Source organism: Gambusia affinis, linkage group LG22 (genome assembly GCF_019740435.1).
Source record: "Gambusia affinis linkage group LG22, SWU_Gaff_1.0, whole genome shotgun sequence".
Lineage (NCBI taxonomy): Eukaryota > Metazoa > Chordata > Actinopteri > Cyprinodontiformes > Poeciliidae > Gambusia > Gambusia affinis.
Genome location: NC_057889.1, coordinates 1,074,908 through 1,086,036, shown reverse-complemented (window position 1 = coordinate 1,086,036; position 11,129 = coordinate 1,074,908).

Here is an 11,129-nt window from a genome sequence, read left to right as displayed (position 1 = left end):
GCTATTTTTCTTACTTATTAGTCATTTTAAATATACTGAATTGAGTAAGTCAGTTACAGACAACATTCAAATGATACCCCACATGCTATTGGCAGCATTTAGGTAAGGAGATGTTTGGCCTGCTTTGATCAGAAAAACTAACTGCTTCAAACTATTAGGATTCCATCTCTCCCTGTGTGTTTCACTCTCATGACAGTTGAGCTGCTCTTTAGAACTACAAAGACTGAAGGTTAGAACTACAACATGGTGGAACTGTCAGTTACTACAGAGGAGGACTGAGCTGGCCTTTAGAACTACTTGTGTTTTGAGCATTATAGAAACGATTTAACACATTCACTGTTACACATGGGATGAGTTTGACCATTTCTTATGATGCTTACTGAAAATTTCAAAATAAAAGCCTTGGCAATTTTACATCATATATTTGCTCATTTTTGCTTGACGTGATTGGTTTATCCAAAGCACTCTTAGACACTGGATTAGTGTGGGCATTTAATATGAAGCTTACTGCAAATTTCAAAATAAAAGCCTCAATATGACCCTCAGGTTAATGCATCGCCGTAAGGCGATGCAATAATATTAGAATGCTTTATATTCTTCTCTCAGGTTAGGGAACTGCCTTGCGCAGCAAGGCAGTTCATTAGCATTAGCATTTTATCTTAAATAAGCTATTGGGTATTTTTTTGTCTTTTTAGCCATGTTTAGTATACTTAATGGTGTAAGTCAAGTATAGACAACATGCTAGTGAGCTGATTATCATGCTGAATCGTGCATGTCCATGTTAGTCAACATTCTTGTGATTCTCCACATGGTTCTTTGGAAGTTTTTAAGCTTAGCATTGATGCTAATTGTTAGCATCAGAACGCTGGGTCCAAACCGACGGGCACACTTTGGCAGGCCCCAGTTAAATTTCTTCAGGAATTTTCTAGTTATTTATTATTCTTCCGTCACCCGGAATGCGGCTCGTACCGCTGCGAGCCCACCCACAAAAGTGGTATCAAAAGCGTCTGCTCGATCCCGGGAGGTGTGCTATTACTTCTGGTGGGATTTGGAGTTACCATGGCGGCGTAAAAGCAAAAACGACCCCAAAATCACTAACGAGCTCACCAGGTGAAATCTCGTCGTCAAGGGGACCAAGCAACCTCTAAATCTTAAAAATACCCTATTTTTGAGGATTTTCTGTGTCGTCATAACTTTATGTAGAAACGCCATTCAAACTTCATTTTGTAGATACGTCCGTGATCTCTTTTAAAGTGAAGACAGCACGTCAATATGTATTATGGTTTGTCCACAACTTCTTTCTAAGCGACCCAAAGTTTTTGATTTTTGGAAAAATCAGAGTGTGAAGGCTGCTCCTCTAGAGTGAGAGTCAGAGCGACATTTAGACCCCAAATCATTTTTTAACTCGCCCTCACGCTCACAAATATTGCATGATTGGTATCAAACTTGGTCATGACATTGATACGCGTGCCTGCTCCGGTCAAATGTTTTCAAAAATTATCTAGCGCTTACAGTTTTCTCTCCAGGTGCTTCAGAGCAAAGTCATGCGCCAGGGTAGCAGACAGATCTCACTGATTCACTTCCATGTATTTCTGAAAAATTACAGACCTTGGCACACACTTTTTTTATCTCATCGCTGTTAATACTGTGAGTGAGGTAGAGATATGAATGGCGGGACTATGTGAGACGACAAATAGCCCTCTCATATGCTTCAAACGGTTTTCGAATATGTATTACGGTTCCCGAGCAGAAACAGTTGTTTGCAATGCTTTTTTTAGTCAAACTGGCTGGCTCAAACAGAGAATTGTCTCCCCCTGGATGTCTCACTCACAGCTGGCAGAGAGGATTATTTACCATGGCAACGGAACCCAGAGCAGGGAGAGCTGCTAAGGGTACAAATACGCATCACTGTAGTTCTAACTAGTAGTTCAGTTAAAACAGAGGAGGACTGAGCTGGCCTTTAGAACAACTTGCTGCTATGGGCTGTATATAACTCATTTAACCCTGTCACTGTTACACATGGCATGAGTCTAGCCCTTTGAAATGAAGCTTACTAAAAATTTCAAAATAAAAGCCCTTGAAAATTTTTACATCAGGTCATTGCTTTTTTGAGCGTTATATGACTGATTTAATCCAATGACTGTTACACATGGGATGACTTTGACCCTTTCAAATGAAGCTTAACAAAAATTTCAAAATAAAAGCCTTGGGAATTTTTACATCATCTAATTGCTCTTTTTGGCTTTATGTGACTGGTTTATCCAAAGCACTCTTACACATTGGATTAGTGTGGGCATTTAATATGAAGCTTACTGCAAATTTCAAAATAAAAGCCTCAAAATGCCCCTCTGGACAGTGCACACCGGAAGTGCAGTGATATCATTCTGCATTATCTGTTTATCCCAGGTTAGGGAACTGCCTTGCGCAGCAAGGCAGTTCATTAGCATTAGCCTTTTAGCTTAAATAAGCTATTTTCTATTTTTCAGACTTATTAGCCATGTTTAGTATACTTAATGGAGTAAGTAAATGACAGTAAACATTCTAATGATACCCCACATGCTACTGAAAGTATTTATGCTTACATTAGCATATTTGCTCATTTTAGCTAATGCACTTGCTTTATCATACTGAATGTTGCATGTCCAGCTTACTTAACATTCTTGTGATTCTCCACATGCTATTGATTACATTGCAGCTTTCTTTAGCATTGATGCTAATTCTTAGCATCACAACGCTGGGTCCAAACCGACGGGCACACTTTGGCAGGCCCCAGTTAAATTTCTTCAGGAATTTTCTAGTTATTTATTATTCTTCCGTCAACCGGAATGCGGCTCGCACCGCTGCGAGCCCACCCACAAAAGTGGTATCAAAACGTGCGGCTCGGTCCCGGCAGGTGTGCTATTATTTTTATAAGGAATCGGAGTTACGATGGCGACGTAAAAAGCGAAAAACGAGCAAAATTTCCAACTGCCGAAACGCAGAGCATAACTGAAACCAACTGACGCTCCAGTAGAGTGAGAATTTAAGCAGATTTTTGACCCCAAAGCGATTTTGAAATCGCCGTCACGCCCACAAATATCGCCCGATTGGTATCAAACTCAGTCATGACATTGATACGCGTGCCTGCTCCGGTAAAATGTGTTCGATATTTCTCTAGCATTTACGGTTTTCTGTCAAGGTGCTTCAGAGTGAAATTATGGGACAGGGTAACTGACGCTCTCCCTGATTCACTTCCATGTATTTCTGAAAAGTTTCTGCACAATTTTTTGTCTCATCACTGCAATTACTGTGAATGAGGTAAAAATATGAATTGCGGTACTATCGGAGAAGACAAATAGCCCTCTCATACGCTTCAAACGGTTTTTGAATATGTATTACGGTTCCTGAACGGCAAAGGTTTGTTCGGAGTGCTTTTTCCATATTAATTGGCTGGGTGTCTCACAAAGATAGAATTTTTTTCCCCCCTTTCTGTCTCAAACACACATGACAGTTAGCAGCTGATCCATTACCATAGCAACGGAACACATGAGGCCAGAGCAGCTGATTTATGGGAGGACACTCTGGAATGAGCTGGCCTTTAGAACTACTTGTGTTTTGGGCATTTTATAACTGATTTTAACAAACCATTCTTACACATAGGATTAGTGTGTAATTTTTAAATAAAGCTTAATGGAAATTTCCCAATAAAAACCCCAATATCTCTGTCAGGTGAGTGCAGCGCCGTAAGGCGCTGAAAAAATCTCTGCCTATATTATCTTTTCCTCTCAGGTTATGGCACTGGCTTGCGCAGCAAGCCAGTGCAATGGCATTAACCTTTGACCTAATGATAATAAATAGGACTATCAGAACACCATATCTGTAGTTCTAACTAACACTCAGTTAAAACAGAGCTTCCATTTAGAACTACTGGCTGTTTAGGCCAGTAAATAAGGAATTTAACCCAAACACTGTTAGGCATTGGATTAGTGTGAGCATTTAATATGAAGCTTATGTTTATTTTTCAAAATAAAAGCCTTCATATTGCCCTCAGGTTAATGCATCGCCGTAAGGCGATGCAATAATATTAGAATGCTTTATATTCTTCTCTCAGGTTAGGGAGATTAAGATAAGACTTTTACCTTAAATAAACTATTAGCTATTTTACTTACTTATTAGTCATTTTAAATATACTGAATGGAGTAAGTCAATTACAGAAAACATTCTAATGATACCCCACATGCTATTGGCAACACTTAGGTAAAGATATGTTTGGCCTGCTTTGATCAGAAAAACTAACTGCTTCAAACTATTAGGATTCCATCTCTCCCTGTGTGTTTCATTCTCATGACAGTTGAGCTGCTCTTTAGAACTACAAAGACTGAAGGTTAGAACTACAACATGGTGGAACTGTCAGTTACTACAGAGGAGGACTGAGCTGGCCTTTAGAACTATTTGTGTTTTGAGCATTATAGAAACGATTTAACACATTCACTGTTACACATGGGATGAGTTTGACCATTTCTTATGATGCTTACTGAAAATTTCAAAATAAAAGCCTCAACTCAATGATATCATTCTGCATTATCTGGTTCTCTCAGGTTAGGGATCTGCCTTGCGCAGCAAGTTCATTAACGATAGCCTTTTAGCTGAAATAAGCTATTACCTATTTTTCTTACTTATCTGCCATGTTTAGTATTCTGAAGGAATTAAGTAAATTACAGAGAACATTCTAATAATATCCCACATGCTACTGAGAGCATTCACGCTAACATTAGCATTTTTGCTCATTTTAGCTAATACACTTACTTTATCATACTGAATGGTGCATGTCCAGTTTACTTAACATTCTTGTGATTCTAGTGATTACATTGCAGCTTTCTTTAGCATTGATGCTAATTGTCAGCATCAGAACGCTGGGTCCAAACCGACGGGCACACTTTGGCAGGCCCCAGTTAAATTTCTTCAGGAATTTTCTAGTTATAGTAAACTTATTCTTCCGTTACCGTTAATGCGGCTCGTACCGCTGCGAGACCAGCCACAAAAGTGGTATCAAAACGTGCGGCTCGGTCCCGGCATTGGAGCTATTATTTTTATAAGGAATCGGACTTATGACGGCGACGTAAAAAGCGAACAAAGAGCAAAATTTCCAACTGCCGAAACGCAGAGCATAACTGAAACCAACTGACGCTCCAGTAGAGTGAGAATTGAAGCAGATTTTTGACCCCAAAGCGATTTTGAAATCGCCGTCACGCCCACAAATATCGCCGGATTGGTATCAAACTCGGTCATGACATTGATACGCGTGCCTGCTCCGGTAAAATGTGTTCGATATTTCTCTAGCATTTACGGTTTTCTGTCAAGGTGCTTCAGAGTGAAATTATGGGACAGGGTAACTGACGCTCTCCCTGATTCACTTCCATGTATTTCTGAAAAGTTTCTGCACAATTTTTTGTCTCATCACTGCAATTACTGTGAATGAGGTAAAAATATGAATTGCGGTACTATCGGAGAAGACAAATAGCCCTCTTATACGCTTCAAACGGTTTTTGAATATGTATTACGGTTCCTGAACGGCAAAGGTTTGTTCGGAGTGCTTTTTCCATATTAATTGGCTGGGTGTCTCACAAAGATAGAATTTTTTTCCCCTCTTTCTGTCTCAAACACACTGACAGTAAGCAGCTGATCCATTACCATAGCAACGGAACACATGAGGCCAGAGCAGCTGATTTATGGGAGGACACTCTGGAATGAGCTGGCCTTTAGAACTACTTGTGTTTTGGGCATTTTATAACAGATTTTAACAAACCATTGTTACACACAGGATTAATGTGTCAATTTTAAATAAAGCTTAATGGAAATTTCCCAATAAAAGCCCCAATATCTCTGTCAGGTGAGTGAAATCTAGGCAGAAATATAGGCAGAAATCTCTGCCTATATTATCTTTTCCTCTCAGGTTATGGCACTGGCTTGCGCAGCAAGCCAGTGCAATGGCATTAACCTTTGACCTAATGATAATAAATAGGACTATCAGAACACCATATCTGTAGTTCTAACTAACACGCAGTTAAAACAGAGCTTCCAATTAGAACTATTGGCTGTTTAGGCCAGTAAATAAGGAATTTAACCCAAACACTGTTAGCCATTGGATTAGTGTGGGCATTTAATATGAAGCTTATGTTTATATTTCAAAATAAAAGCCTTCATATTTCCCTCAGGTTAATGCATCGCCGTAAGGCGATGCAATAATATTAGAATGCTTTATATTCTTCTCTCAGGTTAGGGATCTGCCTTGCTGCGCAAGCTGATTTATGGGAGGACACTCTGGAATGAGCTGGCCTTTAGAACTACTTGTGTTTTGGGCATTTTATAACTGGTTTTAACAAACCATTGTTACACAAAGGATTAATGTGTCAATTTTAAATAAAGCTTAATGGAAATTTCCCAATAAAAGCCCCGATGTCTCTGTCAGGTGAGTGAAATCTAGGCAGAAATATAGGCAGAAATCTCTGCCTATATTATCTTTTCCTCTCAGGTTATGGCACTGGCTTGCGCAGCAAGCCAGTGCAATGGCATTAACCTTTGACCTAATGATATTAAATAGGACAACCAAAACGCCATAGTGTGGGCATTTAATATGAAGCTTATGTTTATTTTTCAAAATAAAAGCCTTCATATTGCCCTCAGGTTAATGCATCGCCGTAAGGCGATGCAATAATATTAGAATGCTTTATATTCTTCTCTCAGGTTAGGGATCTGCCTTGCGCAGCAAGGCAGATCATTAAGATAAGACTTTTACCTTAAATAAACTATTAGCTATTTTTCTTACTTAGTCATTTTAAATATACTGAATGGAGTAAGTCAATTACAGAAAACATTCTAATGATACCCCACATGCTATTGGCAGCATTTAGGTAAAGATATGTTTGGCCTGCTTTGATCAGAAAAAGTAACTGCTTCAAACTATTAGGATTCCATCTCTCCCTGTGTTTTTCATTCTCATGACAGTTTAGCTGCTCTTTAGAACTACAAAGACTGAAGGTTAGAACTACAACATGGTGGAACTGTCAGTTACTACAGAGGAGGTCTGAGCTGGCCTTTAGAACTACTTGTGTTTTGAGCATTATAGAAACGATTTAACACATTCACTGTTACACATGGGATGAGTTTGACCATTTCTTATGATGCTTACTGAAAATTTCAAAATAAAAGCCTTGGCAATTTTTACATCATATATTTGCTCATTTTTGCTTGACGTGATTGGTTTATCCAAAGCACTCTTAGACACTGGATTAGTGTGGGCATTTAATATGAAGCTTACTGCAAATTTCAAAATAAAAGCCTCAAAATGTCCCTCTGGACAATAATATCATTTTGCATTATCTGTTTCTCTCAGGTTAGGGAACTTCCTTGCGCAGCAAGGCAGTTAGTTAGCATTATCTTTAAATCTTAAATAAGCTATTAGCTATTTTTCTTACTTATTAGCCATGTTTAGTATACTGAATTGCGTAAGTCAGGTATAGACAACATGTTAGCAATGCCACACATGCTACTGACAGCATTCATGCTAACATTAGCATTTTGGCTAATTTTAGCTGATTCATTTAGTTTATCATGCTGAATTGTGCCAGTCCATGTTAGTCAATATTCTTGTGATTCTCCACGAACTTCTTTGGAATTTTTGAACTTAGCTTAGCATTGATGCAAATTCTTAGCATCAAAACGCTGGGTCCAAACCGACGGGCACACTTTGGCAGGCCCCAGTTAAATTTCTTCAGGAATTTTCTAGTTATTTATTATTCTTCCGTTACCGTTAATGCGGCTCGTACGCTCTTGAGCCCACCACAAAAAGTGGTATCAAAGCGTGCGGCTCGATCCGGGAGGTGCTATTATTTTATAAGGAATCGGACTTACGATGGCGGCGTAAAAAGCGAAAAACGAGCAAAATTTCCAACTGCGAAGCATGAGCATAACTGAAACCAACTGGCGCTTTTTTAGTAGAGTGAGAATTTAAGCAGATTTCTGAACCCAAAGCGATTTTGAAATCGCCGTCACGCACTAAATATCGCCCGATTGGTATCAAACTCGGTCATGACATTGATCGCATGCCTGCTCCGGTAAAATGTTCGATATTTCTCTAGCATTTACGGTTTTCTGTCAAGGTGCTTCAGAGTGAAATTATGGGACAGGGTAACTGACGCTCTCCCTGATTCACTTCCATGTATTTCTGAAAAGTTTCTGCACAATTTTTTGTCTCATCACTGCAATTACTGTGAATGAGGTAAAAATATGAATTGCGGTACTATCGGAGAAGACAAATAGCCCTCTTACGCTTCAACGGTTTTTGAATATGTATTACGGTTCCTGAAGCGGCAAAGGTTTGTTCGAGTGCTTTTCCATATTAATTGGCTGGGTGTCTCACAAAGATAGAATTTTTTTCCCCCCTTTCTGTCTCAAACACACTGACAGTTAGCAGCTGATCCATTACCATAGCAACGGAACACATGAGGCCAGAGCAGCTGATTTATGGGAGGACACTCTGGAATGAGCTGGCCTTTAGAACTACTTGTGTTTTGGGCATTTTATAACAGATTTTAACAAACCATTGTTACACACAGGCTTCTGTGTAATATTTAAATAAAGCTTACTGGAAATTTCCCCATAAAAGCCCCAATATCTCTGTCAGGTGAGTGCAGCGCCGTAAGGCGCTGCAAAAATCTCTGCCTATATTATCTTTTCCTCTCAGGTTATGGCACTGGCTTGCGCAGCAAGCCAGTGCAATGGCATTAACCTTTGACCTAATGATATTAAATAGGACTATCAGAACACCATATCTGTAGTTCTAACTAACACTCAGTTAAAACAGAGCTTCCATTTAGAACTACTGGCTGTTTAGGCCAGTAAATAAATTTAACCCAAACACTGTTAGGCATTGGATTAGTGTGGGCATTTAATATGAAGCTTATGTTTTTTCAAAATAAAAGCCTTCATATTGCCCTCAGGTTAATGCATCGCCGTAAGGCGATGCAATAATATTAGAATGCTTTATATTCTTCTCTCAGGTTAGGGATCTGCCTTGCGCAGCAAGGCTGTTCATTAAGATAAGACTTTTACCTTAAATAAACTATTAGCTATTTTACTTACTTATTAGTAATTTTAAATATACTGAATGGAGTAAATCAATTACAGAAAACATTCTGATACCCCACATGCTATTGGCAACACTTAGGTAAAGATATGTTTGGCCTGCTTTGATCAGAAAAACTAACTGCTTAAAACTATTAGGATTCCATCTCTCCCTGTGTTTTTCATTCTCATGACAGTTGAGCTGCTCTTTAGAACTACAAAGACTGAAGGTTAGAACTACAACATGGTGGAACTGTCAGTTACTACAGAGGAGGTCTGAGCTGGCCTTTAGAACTACTTGTGTTTTGAGCATTATAGAAACGATTTAACACATTCACTGTTACACATGGGATGAGTTTGACCATTTCTTATGATGCTTACTGAAAATTTCAAAATAAAAGCCTTGGCAATTTTTACATCATATATTTGCTCATTTTTGCTTGACGTGATTGGTTTATCCAAAGCACTCTTAGACACTGGATTAGTGTGGGCATTTAATATGAAGCTTACTGCAAATTTCAAAATAAAAGCCTCAAAATGTCCCTCTGGACAATAATATCATTTTGCATTATCTGTTTCTCTCAGGTTAGGGAACTTCCTTGCGCAGCAAGGCAGTTAGTTAGCATTAGCTTTTTATCTTAAATAAGCTATTAGCTATTTTTCTTACTTATTAGCCATGTTTAGTATACTGAATTGCGTAAGTCAGGTATAGACAACATGTTAGCAATGCCACACATGCTACTGACAGCATTCATGCTAACATTAGCATTTTGGCTAATTTTAGCTGATTCATTTAGTTTATCATGCTGAATTGTGCCAGTCCATGTTAGTCAATATTCTTGTGATTCTCCACGAACTTCTTTGGAATTTTTGAACTTAGCTTAGCATTGATGCAAATTCTTAGCATCAAAACGCTGGGTCCAAACCGACGGGCACACTTTGGCAGGCCCCAGTTAAATTTCTTCAGGAATTTTCTAGTACGTATTATTTATTATTCTTCCGTTACCGTTAATGCGGCTCGTACCGCTGCGAGCCCACCCACAAAAGTGGTATCAAAACGTGCGGCTCGATCCCGGGAGGGGTGCTATTACTTTTATAAGGAATCGGACTTACGATGGCGACGTAAAAAGCGAAAAACGAGCAAAATTTCCAACTGCCGAAACGCAGAGCATAACTGAAACCAACTGACGCTCCAGTAGAGTGAGAATTTAAGCAGATTTTTGACCCCAAAGCGATTTTGAAATCGCCGTCACGCCCACAAATATCGCCCGATTGGTATCAAACTCAGTCATGACATTGATACGCGTGCCTGCTCCGGTAAAATGTGTTCGATATTTCTCTAGCATTTACGGTTTTCTGTCAAGGTGCTTCAGAGTGAAATTATGGGACAGGGTAACTGACGCTCCCCCTGATTCACTTCCATGTATTTCTGAAAAGTTTCTGCACAATTTTTTGTCTCATCACTGCAATTACTGTGAATGAGGTAAAAATATGAATTGCGGTACTATCGGAGAAGACAAATAGCCCTCTTATACGCTTCAAACGGTTTTTGAATATGTATTACGGTTCCTGAACGGCAAAGGTTTGTTCGGAGTGCTTTTTCCATATTAATTGGCTGGGTGTCTCACAAAGATAGAATTTTTTTCCCCTCTTTCTGTCTCAAACACACTGACAGTAAGCAGCTGATCCATTACCATAGCAACGGAACACATGAGGCCAGAGCAGCTGATTTATGGGAGGACACTCTGGAATGAGCTGGCCTTTAGAACTACTTGTGTTTTGGGCATTTTATAACAGATTTTAACAAACCATTGTTACACACAGGATTAATGTGTCAATTTTAAATAAAGCTTAATGGAAATTTCCCAATAAAAGCCCCAATATCTCTGTCAGGTGAGTGAAATCTAGGCAGAAATATAGGCAGAAATCTCTGCCTATATTATCTTTTCCTCTCAGGTTATGGCACTGGCTTGCGCAGCAAGCCAGTGCAATAACGTCCTTTGACCTAATGATAATAAATAGGACTA